The 19,814-nt window shown below is 28.1% G+C and overlaps 1 protein-coding gene across 3 annotated transcripts in view; it reads left to right on the forward strand.

Annotated features, from left to right (window-relative positions):
* The window catches only part of Tpst (tyrosylprotein sulfotransferase), a 154,517-nt gene that overhangs the window by 30,598 nt on the left and 104,105 nt on the right, over positions 1-19,814 (forward strand). Inside the window, exon 2 of one of the 3 annotated variants that reach the window (XM_035094207.1) lies at positions 9,124-9,164. The exons of the other annotated variants lie outside the window; for them this stretch is intronic. The gene's annotated coding sequence lies outside the window, so the exon portion shown is untranslated. The remainder of the gene's footprint in view (positions 1-9,123; positions 9,165-19,814) is intronic. 3 annotated transcript variants of the gene reach the window in all.

Genomic DNA, 19,814 nt, shown 5'->3' on the forward strand with positions numbered 1-19,814 from the left:
CTAGTTGAAAATTAATTGTTTAAATGTAACTTAATTTAAACTATTTAAATAAAATCGTTTTAATTTGATCGTGATTAAAGATTCTATCATTTAGCAGCTGACGTGCACATTTATTGCAAAAACATACATTCATTATGAATTGAGCGGTGACTTATTAAAGTCGAAATACTGTGAATTAATTATCACATCTTGACATATCTTACACGGAGAAAAAATTCCAATAAAAATTCACACAATCAAAAACATAAGCCGTAACGTACAATTTAAGACGTACGCGTGCATATTAACATCATAATAATTAACTTAAGTTAAAAATTGGTTTGTACGCATGCGTACATCTTACGGATTTTGTTTTTGATTGTGTGAACACCCTCAGTGCTATAGTTACTTTTTACATACTGTAAACAAAGATGACATTCATATTTTTCGTTACGATTTAATATTGGCGGCAACACGTTATATCATTACAATTTATTGTAAACTTAAACGGATTGACGCGGTGGATTCATGGGTAAGCGTCAGCTTGACATACGATGGGTCGCGGGTTCGAGTCCCGGCCGAGACAAAGTCATATTTACATATATGATTTTTCTCGGGCCACCGTGAGCGGAGGAAGATCTCTTCGGAGAGCCGGGGGTGGGTGGGTGGGTTGTATCGACGAACACAGGTTTTCTGCGTAAGATTCCGATCGTAGGGATAGGCGGGGGCAGTATTGTAAAACGTGTCGTTATTCATTCCGACAAATTGATTAGTTAAGAAAGTTAATTATCAATGAACCTAATTTATTTATTTGTTTATATAACCAAAAAAATTATCACTAAACTTAAATAAAATTGTTTGTCGGTAAAACGTGTAGTTATCACAGCTAACGTTACTCAATTTTCAGGTGCTGTGGAACACTAAATTTTCTGGTGCTGCCAAAGTAATTTTCAAAAAACTGAATGATACATTTTCTTATGTAACTTATAATTTTTGTATGGATTTTTAAATAAAAATTAACGGAATTTTATCTCCGTGTAGGATTGAGGAAATAGTTAGCCAGCTAATGGCGTACTAGAGTGGAGTGTGAGTGCTTAGGGCTTCTTATAAATCTTTGGACGCATTTCGTTGAAAATAAAGTACGATTTAAGTAAATTAAATATATTAAAAATACAAAATTAATTCCTTAAGCAGAGTTTGAGTGATCATCAGTGATGACACACACTTCTCGAAGTCTCACACTTTATTTTATTTTATTATTGTAAATGCCAGCTGGTTCATTGATTAATAAAATATTCAAAGTTATTTTAATTAATTGTTATTCCATTATTTTAGTAGGAAAAATCTTAATATTCTCCTTTCCTGGTGGCCAATTTTTCATCAGTTTCATTTTAAACCCATCAAAAATTTTCAAATAATTTTTACAGTAAATTAAATTATTTTTCTTTGACGATAGACACTACATCGAGGCATATTAGTTGACGCAGATTGAAAACTTCTTTGTCTAACGTTACAATATTGTATAGAGTTTACATGACAAATCTAAAGTATATGAAAGTGGTACACTTAAAATGTGTTAATTTTTCATTTTTTTTAAGTGTATTATAATCTATAGTTTTTATATGGTAATTAAACGTTGAACACACTGCAAGGTGTATTGTTTTATATATTTTTATTCAAAATGTTGTAATCAGTAGAGGTATTAAATTTCCTTATCGATGCTCGAGACCATGCGGTAATTAACGTTTATATTACATGCTAACAACGGCCAGTTCACTAAAATGAAGAGGAAACATTCTGTGTTTGTACACGGAAAATATTTGAAAAATTACCTTTTCATATACAGAAGTAAAAAGTAACTCGTGAAATTTTTACGTTAAATAAATCTTTATCATAGGTAAAATTATTTTTGCTCCAAGTCAATCACATGTAAATGATTTTTACAAGTAGAAAAATTCTATCATCGTACGTTTAATAATACGATCGCTTTATTTTTGATACTTTTTACACAGTTTTGTAATATCTAAAACATTTATTCCATTACATTTTGCGTGCGAAAATTAGATAATGTAATTTTTAATAACATTGATTAACGTGCGAATTAACATGATGAAGCATTGGACTGTAAACTACTTTATTACATTACATTTATATGTATATAATGGTTGACCCAAATTGCCATGGTTAACAAAGTATTATATGAAAATGTTGAAAACTGCAAGCTGTATATGCTGGTGTAATTGATGATCTAGTTGAGTCAATTGTTTTCTAATAATAAATTACACTGAATAATGATGTTAAATTAATTATCTCTTTCTGAAAAAATTTTGATTTGAAGAAATCAATTTTTCTTTCAAGAAAAGAACATTTATATTTGTTTAAAGTTGCTTTTAAGTTTAAGTAATTTGTAAAAAAATATATTGAATGCCAATCAACTATTTTTTTTTGGTTATTAATTACGACAAACATTGTATGTATTTATTAATATATAATATCAAAGATTCAATTTTATTTATTAATTATGCTATTAATAGCTCTTTTGATTGATCAATTGTTTTTTATGGAATTTGCTTGAAATTTTATATACTTTAAGTTATTAATTGTCAATTTATCATCCATTAAGCAGTTTGCGCTTGTTCGTTAAAATCCATTTGGAAATTTGTTGAATTCCGTTTTATTGTTATATAAAATTTATATTATTTCATTTAACAAAGTGAAAAGAGCTCGATATTAATATTTTTATTTTTACAATTATAACAATTGAAATGTAGAATATCGAAAATGTATCAGTTTAATACATTCATATGTAGTCAGGAATATTCATTTCAATAAATATGAAATAAATAAAATAGTTATCTATGTAATCAATCGATTTATCAGTATTACTTGAAACTGACAATTATAACTTTTTTTTTCTAATTTTTGTTGTTATATTTTATTAATAGAATAAGAAAAAATCAAATTTATTAACTAAACAATAGCCTTATAAGCTTTGATTGATTTTATTTTCTTATTAGACCATGAATTGAATGGCGTTGAATGTTCTATAATAAATTTGTTGAATTGATATTTATACAGTATACTTATGTTTACATTTCCATAAGTATACTGTATAAAATATATAGATTAAAAAAGCGTTCTATAATACATGAAATGAACGTCAGTAGAAAAACTTAACTTGTGAGCTAATAAGTTCAGCTGCAAGTTTACGAGAAAAACAACGAAGGAAATTTCCAGTCCTTCGGTTATTGGCTTGTGCCACGTCTTCAGGGTATTTACTTTTTCCTTTCATCAGAGAGCTTTTTTATTTCTCATATTTCCTTCAATTACTATTTAGTATCGTCCAACTTTGTTGAACTATTCGTAAACTATTGTTTGTAACCGTGTCAGTTATTTCAATTTAAGATATTAGTTTTAAGGTAGTTATCTCCCGAGAGCTCGTATCAAAATTCATTTTGTTCCAGTCAAATAGAATTAATTATATATCTACTAAATATCCAAACTTCCATGAAGTTATTTTTAGAAATTATTCATAATACGATATAAGTAATATTCAATAATATCTAGAAAGTATTATTAATAATTATTTTACTACAATTTGAAACAATTTTTTGTACGGCCCTGTACCAATACATTGAGACATTACGCATATGTATGTACTACCACATAACTATTTTTTAATTTGTTGTCGGAAAATTAATTTGAATAATTTTTTGTTCAATAACTGAACGTCAAAATTTTATGAAATTTTACATATTTATTTATTTTCTGTTTTTTTATTAACGTAATCGTGAATTCTGTTTTTGAATATCTATTAAAAAACTATAACAGGTTACCTTTTACATTAGACTGCATGGTGAAATCACAATCTTTAATTGCAAATATTTTCATTTCTATTCATGTATTTCAATCGTTCAGAAGAACTATCAAATTAATTGAAAATTCTAAAAAAAGTACTTATTTTTTTGTCTTCTTCCAATAGGATTTGAACCTGCGACCGCTCAATTTGAAAAGTAGTGCTTTAACCGAGGTAGCTATTCGGTTATCTCAAATTTTAATTTAAAATAAATGTATTTTCTATGAATTTTATTTGCAATTGACATTAGACCTAAAACAGATCTTGTATTCCTCTTAAGAATTAAAACCTGTTTTCGATTTAGTAGTTTTGGTGGAAAAAATGTTTCTTATCAAAGTACACCAAAATCAAGTTTAAATCGTCTGAATCAGGTCACTTATAGTTAAGACCTGGCTTTGACTAAAGAATTAAAATAATATTAATTTCATTTTGAAGAGTTATTTTCCAACCAAGTTCAAATTTTCCAAATCAGGTCGTATTCTGTCGATATATTCCGATATTATATTGACAGACTTTGGTCGGCCATATGTAAACGAGTAAGAGTTAGAAATATGAAAAACAATCTGTCAATCGCTTTAGACTTTTAATTTCGGATATTTTGCTTATTCTTCAACTAATCGTCCTTATCTCGTTTCATTCCATAAATTGTTGTTGCGCGAATCTTTTCCTATAGGTATTTCCTTATTTTATCTATTTATTTGCCGAAAATTAGTACGCAAAAGTCCATATACTTTTATATATCTATATTTTTCCGCTCGAGGCGCCTTAATTATAAAATAAAATTCTTCAATAATTATTAGGAATAAAATAAAACAGGTGGTTTTTTGTACATAATTATTTTAGATTAACTAAGTGAAATTTTATGTTACAATAGAAAAGACTAATAAATTGAATCAATACTTATAAACGAACTAGACAAGTTTAGTACTGACTGCTGAGAGACTTGCTAATTAATCGGTTTAGCATACTGAACTTTTAAGTCTAAGCTTATTAATGAAAAAATATATAGAGTTCAATAAAATGGCGATCGTATTGGTTAACATCTTAATATATGATTTTATGATTTATGAGAATTTGTTATTTCCAAAAAACTTCACTCGATTTTAATTTTTATTATAGACGTTTTTTGTTTATTATTGAAAATTTGTTCTACCAATTTCATACCATTAATTTTTAACTTATGCAAAGAAAAATATCAAATTACAGAATTAATTGAACCATCGAAAAACTTTTTTCTTGATCGAAAAAGTCAGAAATAACTTTAGAAGTTTTTCAATATTTAATTAACATAAAAAGCTATTGAATTAATGATACCAAGTGAGTTATATTTTATTATTTATTCTCAAAAGATTCTCAGGAGCATAATTATGTTTTGCATGTACTGATAAAAGAAATTTATAATAGTTGAAAAATAATAAAAGAATTCTTTTTAACTATTGTTAAGTACAGAGCAAATTATATTTATATTTAAACAAATGACTTATCTGTTACTTGATATCTTGTCTGATACATTTGTAAAATGTATTAAATGTGTCTGAAATGCTAATCAAATTCACATACTTTTTACGTGTTAAAATAATACATATCTAATAATCGAGATTTGCGATGATGAGAAAAGAAAAAGAAAAATATGTTTTTTATTTTTTTGTTTAATAGAGCAAACTTGGTTCATATTTTACATCTTACATGCTTTAATAATTCAAAACACAACCAATGGATTTTTCAGGTCCATCCATAAAATATAGTCCGATGAAGTTTTTGGTTGACCGAGTTTTTCTTGTTCATTTATCCTCTTCAACAAAGCTCAGATGTAAAAAATTCCTGTTCCATTATTTTTGTATTGGCTTTTCATTATTTCTTTAATATATTATGATATTTTTTCATATGTCATACTGAGAGAAGACTTATTATCTTTATTTTACGTGAGCAATGGCTCTCTGTTCTCTCGTAATTTACAATACAACTTTTTAAAATAAGTTTTAATTTATCTCTGCTGTAAAAATAATGAATAAAGATAATCAATTGTTTTTGAATAAGTTTTAAATGTTTTCGTTGAACAATTTATTGATTTTTCTCTTAATTAATACGTGTTGAAGTATCCTAGACCTAAAAGTTATAAAAAAAGTGTACAAGAAAAACTTATTGAATTTTTTTATAGAAGAAACAAAAGAAAAAAGATCATATTTAAGGTAAAAAGTTCTAGCTCCCTAGCTCGGAACTAATCCACAGGGACAACTCACAAGTTGTTTTAATAATAAACGTGAATTTCCACAGTACGGTTTCGAATAGTTTGTACAATCAGCTACTGGTATTTCTGCTTTACCCTGTTATATTCAAAAGCATTCAATTCATGTGAGTCAAATCGTATGAGAATTTAAAGCGAATCGCATACTCGATGATATTCGGATTTTATGCACTACTGCGTATTATTTAACCCCATGACTTTAACAGCAACTTGGACTCTCGATCGTTTTTTCATTTTTTTGGTTAACTTTGCTCAATATTTCATCACTGATATTTTTTTCCTAACAGAAACTTGATTATTTTTATAGAAGTTATGTGTTTCAACCAAAATCATTGTATCTAAAATGCGAAATATGTATTAATAATACTTTAATACAACAAGTAATAACTTGACTAAATAATATTTTGAGTACTCGATTTTTCACAATTCTCTGTAATATATTGACTCGAATTGTAGTGTTTATTACTATTCACCTAGTTTATTAACATTGTAACGATATTTGATGCACTTGAATGTGTTAAAAAAGGGTACAATAATGTTAATTGAATAACTGATGTCACATTAAAACACTTTCAAATTTAAGATTTGCAGTAGATGCATTTGTTTAAATCTTAAAAATAAAGACACTCAAGATGAGAAAATCTTTCCGCTGAAAGATAGCTCGAGGGATATTTGGATTAGAATTCTCGGAGGATTTTCCGGACTTCAAGAGAGATGAAGTCACAGAAATTCCTTGGTACATTTATCGGTGACTATTGTAAGAAATACTGCATTTTAAAGTCAACATCAACGGTAAACTCATGGAATAAAATTTTGTTTTTCTTCTTTTAGTATTTTTTCAGTTTATTTCATATTAGTTATTAACAACTCTTCCATGTAACAAAAAAAAACTATCATGAGTTGAATAAATTATTTGTTTATTTGATAAATTCTATATTATTACTTCCGAATAATATTAAATTAAAATATTTTTAATAGAGCTCCGATGCTTTTTTTTTTATATTAAAGAAGTTCACTTACATTATTCCTTAATTTGAAAGAAGATAAAGTATGTATCTCGTTTTATTTTACATATTTAATTAACTTATTCCTTCTAAGAAAAAATCATTAGTAATTCTATAAATAAAATTGGAATGTTTTTTCTCAAAGTCAATTTCTATGTCTAACAAAAATTGCATAATTCACATGAAGCTTTTGTGAAAATATAAAAGAATGGAAAAGTATAATGCACGATGTTGAATATAATTTGATAGAAGCATGACCAGATTTAGGTTCAGCAAAGCTTTTTATAATTTTAAGTAATTTTAGGCCAAAGCTACTTAAGAGATTTTTATGTACCTATTTATATTACCTACATAGTTGATATTGTAATGTAAGAGACATCAGAAAGTTCATCATTTTAAAAATTCTTGTTATAAATTTTTTTATTTTATCATTTTTAGGATCAGCTTTGAAATGAAGTAATACATAAATCAAGAATAAACATAAAAAAAAATTAATAATCCATATTTTTAAAGATTCATGGTGGCCTATTGTACTTTCAGTTGCAGAAGAGATTGGATAAGCGATCTGTCTACAGCAGTCGTATTTCCCTACTTAAACGTTGTGATGATCGATTCTTTCATATGAATGATTTTAAATCTATTTTTTTATAAAAAATGCAGTCATTTTGGATATAGATTCTATGTAAATTAACATTCACTGACAAAATATCTGTAAAATTAAATCCATTTTGAACAGTAAAAATTTTTCAATAACAAAAATTTAACAAACTGACATTGATCAAGTGCTTTCTAAAAAAGAACAAATGACAATTACTCTAAAAAATTAAATATTCTCTAATTCATTTTTAAGACTAATTAAATAATTGATAGGCGAGAATATTTAGCTGAAAATAATATTGGAGCAGTTAATGGTACGCTTCTATCAATTTAAACGAGCTTTTACTGCGAATCTTAAATTTGGAAGTGTTTTGTTCCAATGCACTAAAAGTGTTTTAATATGAAGTCACTCACTTGATTAATATTGTATTTCATTGAATTAATGAAAATTTCCATTCTTTTTATCTACGTAGATTCTTAAATGAGTGACATCGTAATTAGAATTTATACTTGTCCATGATTATGAGAAACTTAGCATTTTTTATTAAAGATATCTTTCATAACTATAATCAGTAAATCAAGAACTGAATAAATCTATGTTCGGAGAGCTATAAAATTCCAAAATAGTTGACTTTTTTATCGAAAGCAACAAAAATATCTCGGAGTAAAAATAATCATTTGATCATTATTACATCAATGATTTCGTTTTTACAAGTCCATCTATAAGAAGTAAATGAAAACTATATTCTCTAGTAGAATATGCCAGTCTTGCCAGTAAATAAAGTTATCATCCAGTCATGGCTGAGTACGGAAACATTGCTGGATGATAACTTCCTGCTTGTTCCATTACTGTATCAATAATGGATCTGTTGTATGTTCCTACTAGAGATTTCAAACAATTATTATGTGACACTTACATTGATCGATAAGATATCAATTCTTTTGTATTTTTTATCTTTATACACGGAGAAAAAGGAATTGTAAATTTTACTCCAATAAATAGTAGTCTGACATTTCGGGTAGAAAAATGGCAATAAGCAATTGTTTAATTAGTATACATTACAATTTTTTCTTTTAAAAATTTTATTATGAATGCAAATTGTGAACTATATAAAAATAAATATAAAATATTACAATTAGAGCGTGTAATAACATTTTTAAAAGAAAAAATTGTAATGTATACTAATTAAACAATTGCTTATTGCCATTTTTCTACCCGAAATATCAGACTACTATTTATTGGAGTAAAATTTACAATTCCTTTCTCTCCGTGTAGTTTTGAAATTTTTTTAATATCTGATACTTAATCTACGAAACATTATTACATTGTTTCTTAATTATTCATTTTTTTTCCATTTTTTATGAATTTTAAAAAATAATATTAAACTTAATTGGAGTAAGATCATTAATTTTAATGATAGTTATTTGTTTTCTGATTTTAGGTGTTGCCGTAATTAATTGTAATTGAAATAACTAGATTCCGGTAAGTGAATATATTTTTTTTATCATTAATATTCATGATAACCTAAACTACCGTCGCTCGATAATTGAAAGGCTCATTCGGATTAAAATTATCATGGATATTCTGTAACGAGAGAAGATAACACAAGTTTGAATCCCTTTATATGCCATCTGGGTGCCATAAATTTCTAGTGCAGTCTCTATCCTAAAATGCTTATTTTACAATCGTAAAGTTAATATTCCACAAAAGATAAAAATGTTAATTTTTTTACTAAAAATAAATCTTTATTAATTTTATAAATAAACTAACAAAACAAACGAGATGCTTTTTCTCAATTATTATTGATATTAATATGAAATATGGACAAAAACAATCCATTACCATGTAACCAATTTTTTAAAATACGTTTTAAAATACGTTAACAATCATCTGAAAAAATTTTTTGCTAAAGATATTCGACAGTTGAAATTTTGTTATGAAAACAATTATTCTATTTTTAGAATTATTATGACATATGTTAATGAATCTTAATTATTAAAAAAGTGTTAATAAGATAAATAATTATAGTAAAATTTAGTAATGACAATTCATTCGATTTTAGTAGTTCATGTCACTTTATTGAGATTTCAATCATTCATTTGTTATTTATAAACTTTTGAAAATTTTAACCTCATTATTGGAAAGTAATTAATAATAACGCCATTGGTTTGTATTAGCGTTATTTTCATTAATAACATTTTAATATTTTACAAATTATAACATTGTTAATCCTCTTAAAATAGGCGACATGAACGGATTATACACGGTTTAAGTTGTGTTTGGTATGTAGTGAAGTAGACAAGAGTCAAGAGAGAATCGGGGTTCTAGAGGCTGATACATAGTAACCAATATATCGATACCACTACAGCCCGTATGTCTTGTCTTTCATCCATAATGTATATATGTTCGTATGTTGTCTATCGTTTCTGTTTCCCTATATCAGTTCCGGTAAACTTGTATCATTGTTTGCGAATCATTGAATGGATTTGAAATCGACTATAGTCAAACATACACTGGGCTCGTTTAAGATTGTCACAAAAGTTTCGATGCAGTAGAGAAAACATTACAGTAGTCAGACTTTTTTACGTACAATATGATAGATCCAAAAACTTTGTCATTCGAATTTTAATTTTTTTGCAAGTTTCAAAACATTTTATTCCAAAAAAATTTGAAGAAACATTTTTGTGTTTTTTATAATTTTTTTTTTGTAGATAAAATTTAAATTACCAATATAACTAAAATGTCAAAGTTAATTATTTTGAAGCATAAATATTACTAAAAATAGTTGTCAGACGAGATACATAAAAGACTCCACAATTGTTCAATTTGTTTTAAAGCATACGAATATTATTTTCTTTAAAGTAGGGAAAGCTTCTTCAACTAATTCAACGGTGGGTATTTACATTTGTTTTTACACTTGTCCCTATGATAAATTTGAAGGGAATTGTAGTTGTGTTGAAGAGAAAGTTTCTGTTTTGTCTGCTCTAGTTCTTCTTTTTCTAAGGATTACTTTTAGTTGTTCAGGGTGAGTTAAGAAGGCAATCAATCGAAAAGAACCGAGAAGTCACTTCAGAACAAACATTTTAGTCATCTTTAAATAAACTTGAGTTCAAGCAAACATTTCTTGATTTTGTTGAGTACAAACTAATGAATTTCTTTACAGTTCTTATTAGTGATTCTAATAATTATTATTTGATTTAATTTAAATGTTTTTTATCTTTGATACATTCTCTGCAAAAATCTTTTTCTATTTTTGTTATAAATGGATAAGTTGAATTTTTTTTCACCCAATAAAATTCGATAATGTTCTTATTAGAAGAATTGATGCAATTAATAAAGTTTTTATTTGATTAACTCAGATAACTAAAAGTCATCTTTTGTCTGAAAATAACGAACAAACTTTGTCTCATAAAAAGGAAATAAAATATTTTGGGTATTTATTTTAACAAACAATAAAAATTTCATCACAATAATAAAATAAGACATTCGTTTGGTAGCAAAATTAAACGTTAAAAAACTAGTTCAGTTCTTTTTAAGGTTGTAATTTTTTCTGAATAACAAAAATCTTCTTGATATACGAGTAAATTAAGAAAATATTTCACTTGTACGTTATAATAATAAATAAAACTTTTTCAAGTAATTAAATTTTTAAAGTAATAAAATTGAATGTCAACAATTGAACGGATATAATTGTGTCTCTTAAAAGCATTTTCTTATCTTTAAATTCTATTTTTCTCTTTCGTATATCATGAACAAAGATAGAAGATTTTAATTATCGTCTAGAAATGTGGTTAAACACAGATACGAAGAAGCTACATTACAAAGTAACACGGTTAATTAAATTTTAAAAGTATCTAGCAACAATTTAACTTGAACTTTAACAGGTTATATTAAATTTTTTTCTTTATATTTCAACATACTTTTCAAAAGTATCTAATTTATTTAAACTCGATGTTTTTCTCAACTATTATTAATATATGAAATAATATATTCTTGGAAGAAAGTTTAAAAGCACAGAAATAAGACGAAATGTATTTTTTTTTACATTGTTGCGAATTTGTCAAAGCTTAGTGCCTTTTATACTATATATAAATATAATTCAAGAAGTGCGTGACTAGTGAGAGGAAGGAGAATATTTCTCAGATTCTAGGCGTTGTTGTACCGCCCTCTGAATTTTAATCCATCTGCCTGAATATTCAATTGTTGGTACAATGTCGAAAGAGGAAGAAGCGCTAACTCATTCTCGTCTTCTTATCCTCTCTTCGTCACTTACGAATGAAGAAGCTTTTACTTCCAACCTCTATACATCTGCTATTTTCCTTCTACGACTCTTTCTACTGGATTCAATTATCCGACGTTCTTGTCGTCGACGTTAGTTCCCATTTCTCCAGATGTTCTAACCCAAGTATCTTCAGAATTGTCGTATATTACTCAAGATTCTGTTTTCTTTAATCTAATCTAATAAAAAAAAAATTTTTCTCTCACTAAAATTTTTTCACTTCAACGTTTGATTTTACAAGTATCGTATCTGAGTAAGCTTAAATCAAATCAAGAGTTGTCGTAAAAAATATTGCACAACAATAGTCAAAATTATTTAAAATTTTATTTCTTTTACCATACCGCTTGCCATGTTTTCTGTTTACCTAAACTTTGTAGTCATTTATAGTACAAAATTTTTTTTCGTGAACTATTTAGAGCAGTAAAAATTACTGTAAACCTATTTTCACTTACTACGTCATTGATACAATGATTGAATGCGAATTAATGGTGAAAGTTATTTTAGAATCAATCGGCCATCACGAAGTAATAGAAAAGAGTTATATGACTTATATTTTACGCATTTTATTTAAGTAAAATTTGCCAGAATTTTGACAAATAACTTTCGAATAAAAATTGTCCTTACGAAAATATTGTTTCTTCTTTTCCTCTAATTTATAGAAAATATTACGAGTTATCAGGATTTGTGTAATTCATGAAAATGAGTTGTTCTGTAATTTAATGATATCCGGTCCATTGCTGTTAGCATAAATTTTTCGAACGTTTACTATTTACATTAAGTGCAACGAGCGAAGTATTGATTAATTTTTATAAGTTATAGAATGATTATCAATATAAATAAAATTAGAATGTATGTCTGTAATATTTAGAAAATTGCGTTCGACTATTCTCTGAACGTTATTTGCACATTATTAAAACAAATAACGATTTGTAGAATTTTTGTAGGCCCGCCTGTCTGGACTCATTTAAAAAACGACTGAACTAATTCCGATGAAACTTTACAAATATGAAGAGTATAATTATAATTAATGTGATGATGATCACAAAAAACAACTATAAATAATTATGGATTGATATTAACTGTTCCCCATTTGTTTAATTGTTTGCATCTTTGCGCCAGACTTCGAAAAAAATCTTGCAGATGTTCGTCTAAAACAGTGACCGGTGTATCGTTTTACATCTTTTAAATTTAATTAAGAAGCAATCGTTTGGAGTATTTTTCTTATTTTGTGCTTTTTAGTAGTTTGATGATATTGGATAAAAAACCTGTCACTGAATTCTTCTGTTGATCTCAATAAAATATATAGCTTATCTTTATCATAGAATAGGGATCCAATGATGAACTGGCCAATAATCTCATCACATCGAAGAGCATCGCGAACACTGAATACAAGTATAATCTGCAATTATTACGAGTGTAAGAATGCAACAGAACTATACATAAGAAGTAAAGCATTAATTGAGACATACGTATGATAACTATTATCTTTGCAGCTAAGTATATACGATCCGGTGTATTTTTCATAGATTCCATGATTTGATCCCACCTTAGAATGAAAGACTTTTTAGGCTTGTACCTTTGGAATTGTTGGTTATCATACTTTTCAACTTTAAAAAGTTACTGATATTGACGTCATCATTTATATTCAAAGTTTTTCGTAGTATGCTCCAAATACTCCAAAGAGTCGGTGGTTTTAGTTTTCTTTTTAGTTTAATAAAATAAACAATCAAATTATTTTCATCCGAGTTTAATAAAGAATTTACATTTTCTATTTGCCACTTTTTATAATGATTATAAACTAATAAATAGCGTTCACTAGATTTGTTCAATAATGTTTCTGTTTAGACAATTATTTTAGCTTCTTCATCAAAAATTTTTTATCAGTTCTTCATCTGCGGAATGATCAGATAAAGAAATTTCGATTCTGTTTACCTATTTACACAATAAAAGTTAATGTACGTTTTACAGTTGAATTTCGTTGTAATGGACCTCGTTACATGGACCGCTGGTTATAATTGACTGCACTCTCTCATTATAATAAACTTCCCCTATTTCCACCTAATTTTTTGTTTGGCCAATCATGTTTATAATAAGATGCCGCGTATTTTTGAAATTATGAATGTTGATCTGCCCAAGTGGTCAATTATAACGAGATTCGACTGTAGTTGACCTAGGTTATGGTGAAAGCGCTGTGCCATATACTTCAACTCAGCAGGCTACAAAAATTTTTAGCTAATTGGAGCGCGCATTAGCTCGAAGAGGCCATAAAAACCTGTTGTTCTTGGAAGCGAAATGCGACCAGAAAGACCGTACTTTCGGCTAGGGGATCAAGGAAACACTATTTTTAATCGTGTTCCATTCATCACAACTGGTCTTGCAGAAAAATTTTAAAAATCTATTACGAAATGTCCATAAAAGAATTTTGAATCTTTGATAAAACATAAAACTATCGGTTTAGTATTTTAGATGTAGATTAAAATAAGTTTAAAAACACTTCTTGCGCTCTTTGTTTGTCAATTGATTTACGTTTTTTCTTTATGTACCACTTTATCCCACCTTTCCCCATGCTCTTATCTTCTTTTACTCATGAAATAATATATAATTAATAAAACATAAAAATAAATGTGGTCACAAAAGATAGAAGAATGAAAGTGATGGGAATTAATATTAATTTAAAAAAAAATTTTTCTTATAGTAACCATTGTAACGAATAAAATTACCTTAAGGCGAATCTTCAAGAAAATTCTCGCCCCAATTTAGAATTAGCAAATTTTGGCCCAGGATTCTATGGCGGATATGTTACAAAGTAAGTTCTCTGTACACAAATTAAAATCCAATTCCAACTTTATTATATAAACAATTTACAACATATATTTATTCTATTCGAGATTTCCAATTGTCCAGCTTTACCAATAAACTTTATCTTAAAGTACCTTTACATGAATACAATCAACCCTTAGTTACCGAATGGATCTACAATGCCACTACTATACTCGAGAGAGTTGATATCATAAAAACCCACCCAAAACGTGTACCCCAAGCCTATCAACTACACGGATGAGCTACAACTGAACCTAGGGTACTCTGAGGGCTAGCAACTCTCAGAGGGAAGGCTACAACCTTACCTAGGTAATCGACGAGCTTTAACTCGTCGACGAAGAGCTACAACTCTTCTAGGGGTACAGGTGTGAGCTACGACTCTCAACTCCTAATCTAAGTGACCTATCTAACTCGGACAAGCTAACAACTCGTTAGTCTTGGAACACTGTAGGAGCTAACAACTCCTGAAGGGAAGGCTTCAACCTTGCCTGAACAGCTGACGAGCTACAACTCCTCCACGGACTTAATCGTGAGCCTCAACTCTCGATTGCTAACTAATACCAAGGGCACCAACTGCAGGCCGGAAGGCTACAACCACCAGTTCCTACTTTCGGAAAGCTTCCACTCTCCAGGAAACTAAAAGGCTACAACCTTTTAGCCAGAGTTACAACTCTGAATTGTACAGCAAGAGCTACAACTCTCGCCGGTCTCTTCACTCTAACACTTCAGAGACAAGTGTGTCGACTGCCGAAAAATCGGCCCTATTTATACAGCTTGACTCCGCCCACTTTGTTATCCCCCACCACTAGTGTAGTGAGTTGCGTGGGAAGTCGTTATGACAACAAAATCATCACAATATCTCTCTCTCTCTCTCTCTCTCTCTCTCAAATCTATTATATTTCTTATGACCCTCTCTCTCTATTACATGGTTTTAATAGGCTTTGCCGATAATTTAAATTTCGCGCTACTTTTCATGGGTCGATAAATCAATTTTTCTGATTATCGATCCATTAAACAAATTAATTTTCTATAATATCGGCCTAAAAACGTAACTTCGTTTCACCATTAATAAACAACAATAGGAGAAAGGTGGGTAGAGGGGAACGCGAGGGCAGAATAAAACGCTCGAGAAAATGTACTAATTTATTAAAATAAGATTAAAAGCGCTTATTGTACTTTTTGTACATTAATTGTTTAATTTATTTATGCATTAAAAATTATCAACATTTGTTAATATAATGCTTAATTTTTTTATCTAAATTTTTTCATTGTGTTCCACTTGACCTCTTCTCTCCCTAAAACTAATAAATAATAAAGAATATTATAAATAATGTGAGGACTAAGTAAATAAATTGTATCATTCTTCTTAATTATGACTCTTTATTAATCTTCATTTGTTCTTTCTTTCATCATCTACAGTAAGATAATATGAATTTTAATAATATTTAAATCAGAATTAACGATAAGCTTTTTAAGTAAGAGCTAATCACAGTAGAGACATGCTCGGAAGGTATCGTAATATTGAAAGTAGTTGTCAATAAATCAGTAGACAGATTATTCAGCTTTTAAAATTAATGACTTGATTTCATATATATATATATATATTAATGGAATTGAGTGTTCATAATTAATCATTTAAATAATTTATACATTTGAAAAGGTAACAACCGTAAATTTTTAATAACACATTTTCCGCAGTTATTGTATTATTTAAAGTTACTGCCTATGAAAATTAAGCTTCAAATAAAAGCACTGATGAGTTCCTATTTCATAATAGCTTGATCTTCAACCAATGTGACAAATGTACGAATATCTTTTTAAATAATTATTATGTGAACGTTTTAATTATTGGTATGTATAACTTTTTTCCAAAATTTGAACTTAAAAATACATAAGTAAGTCTTTTAAATTGATATTCATTAATTTAACGAGTGGCCAGATTAAAATTACTGATGAAAACTCAATGCTATACTACTAAAATTTTGTATCATGTAATATTATTTTCATAATTAAATAATTTTTAATATCTGTCTCAAATAAAATCATCAACTGTTTTATATAAATAATGTAATAAAAGTATAAATATTATGTTGATTTGATATTTTCGATAAATTTAATATAAACTTATAGATAAAATAATAATTAAAAATTGGAATTTCACTATATTTTTAGAATGTAATCTTATCGATCAGAAACTAGTAGTTATAAGCAACTTAGTTCATGAATTCTTTAATCTGTGTTGTAAGGGATGCTGTTTCGGAATACATAATCTCTCGGTAGCTTCTTCATTCAAAGATTTAATCATCTATTCACCACTGGGACGTTTAGGAAAGTCTCGTCTCATCTCCATAATTCAATCGCTCATAGATATCTAATGCTGAATCATCAGCTTCATGGCTTTAATTTGATAAGCAAATAAAACTATTCAATTAAACTTACTCATTTAAATAAATTTTACTTAATACACGATGTCTTTCAGGCATTTCTTGTCGAAAATTAATCAAATGTATTCCAAGACTTTTGGCAAAAGTTAGAGGTTGCACATCATGGTAAACTGCTATCTCTTTTGCAAACTTCACCACTATCAAAAGGTTGTCAGTAATTTGTCCTATACCACATCATAGACTTTGTAGCAATTGCAAAGGAGAACCATCTGACAGGAAATTCAACAAAGATAAATACATTTCCTTCAAGTCTAGAATTGCCTGTATTTCTGTGAAAATCTCTTTTGGATCTATCGACATTTTCTATCAAATTTTTCTCTCAAATACTGAGAGAAATGTTTCATGTTTACATATTAAAAAGGAGGAGAAATGAAAAAAAATGAAAAATGTGATTTTATTTTAAAATGAAAAAAATAAAATTCAAAGTCAAAGTAACTGGAAAACTACAGATTGTATTGACAAGAGATATCGAGCTGTATCATAGAAGCTTCAAAATTCATTTTCTCTAAATGGGAAATTTTTAATAATTGACAATAAAGCTTCAGTATTGTGTTAGGTATTTTCAATAATTTGATATTATAAATTGATTTAATTATCTAAAATAAAAACAGCCAGAAAATTTTTTATATGTTAACATGATTCAAAGTATCCAGAATAATCATCTGCTTGATTTTCAAAAGACCTATTTAGATATTTTTATCTTTTTAAACAAATATTGATAATCAAACACTGACATATTTTACAAAAAATTAATTACCAAGAAAAAAAAGCTCACGAATGTACATTATGTAAATATTTTTTGGGATTCTTAGTTCTCCGTAAAATTGAACATCTCAAAAAGTAAAGATACGTTGATTTGAAAAAAAAAAACAGATTTATTGTAATAACTTCTCGGAAAAAAGTCAAACATTTTACTTGCCGAAATCAAGAGAAAAGTAAAGCTGCAAAGAAACCACTCTTTAACCTTACGGTCCATTTATTTAATACATATTTAACTTCGATATTTTCCATAAAAGATTTTATCATATATTTTCAAATCTCTACTTCATTACGTATTTAACTATAATGTTTATCTTGATTACTTTCAAATTCTATCCTTCTATCCTTCCAAAATCACATAAGTTCCTTTTCTTAGACACAACACCGTACGCAGGAGACTATTGTCTCTTTGTCATACAGGTGTTTATTTGATTAAAAAAAACCAAAAAATATAAAAAACAGAAATCATGAAAATTTTAATTTTTTTTGCGAGGGGACATACATTTCCCTATATGCGTTAGTTGCTCATTGGAAAGATCGGCTGTGAGTATGTTGGAGGAATGGATGCTCATTTTTATTTTGTAGCTAAGGCTTAGCTTGTTTATAGTTTTTCGATCTATTTTCATATCCAAGTCTTCGTGGATGTTAAAATTAGAGACATACCATGAGGCGTTAACAATGATTCTAAAGCCTTCGACTAGAAACACAGAATTATCTCAATGTTTAATGTACTGGTTGTGGCCCATAGTTCAATACAGTGGGTTTAGATGAGTTTAATAATTACTTTATAGATGAGTGTTTCATTATACAATGAAAGTTCAGATTTCCTGTTAATAAGTCAATACATTTTTCTAAATCTTACCTCCAAGTCTTAGTAAACTATGCTTGGATTTCATCCAGTTTGTTTTGAAGTAAGTTCGAGACCATCAACAGATTGTCGTAGACCGCAAGTACTACTGTGTTTTCAGAGAGTGCAATGGTGACGTTGCTTCTGACAGGTGGATCTGCTGTGTAAATAGTGTATAATACCAGTCCAATGATAGTACTATCTTGTGTGGCACACCAGAATCGATGACATGCAACGTTAACGAACTCTGTACATTTCTGAATGGAAATTTTCTATTTCTGAAGTAAAATCGGAGCAGTAAGTAGAAATATGGTAGTTACAGTTTAATTTTATACAATGCCATCGTGCCACACTTTTTTGAAAGCCTGCTAGATATAAAAAAACCGATCAGCAGTATTTTTCAATTTTTTTGCATTAGATATAGTGTTAAAAACTTTGTAGGTTTGCTCTACTGTAGAGTATTTATTTCTGAATCCACATTGATGGTTTGAAATCAACTCTTCTTTTTCCAGCATTAGCTTCATTCTTCTCAATATGAACTTTTCGAAGAGTTTCCAGATAATAGGTAACAGGCTAATTGATCTGTATGATGTTCTTTCTTTGGGTGGTTTACCAAGTTTGAGTAGTATTAATATTTGCGTTATCTTCCAGTAATCAGATACGAGATGCATGGACAATGACATTGGTAGGAGGTTTATTGGGAATTCTCTTATTTCTAGACATGCTTTGATCTGTCATCTTCGTCTTAGCTTCTTTCTCTCTGCAATTTGTTGTTTGATTTTCATTGGGTAGTCCAAACCAAGTTTCATTGGAATGTGATGGTAAAGAGCAAAGATATGATTTTTACATCTTAAAAAGTAGCCTTTCGTGGATACAAATTTTTGCGAAAAATAAAAGGAATTAAGTATCTCTCTAGAGCTTTCTGTTACTGGTTTGAAATTTTTTTCAATAATTTTTCTACATACTAGACAGCCTTTAAAATT

This window comes from Chelonus insularis, unplaced genomic scaffold, assembly GCF_013357705.1.
Source record: "Chelonus insularis isolate UGA/USDA-ARS -01 unplaced genomic scaffold, ASM1335770v1 scaffold_362_pilon, whole genome shotgun sequence".
NCBI classification, from domain to species: Eukaryota; Metazoa; Arthropoda; class Insecta; order Hymenoptera; family Braconidae; genus Chelonus; species Chelonus insularis.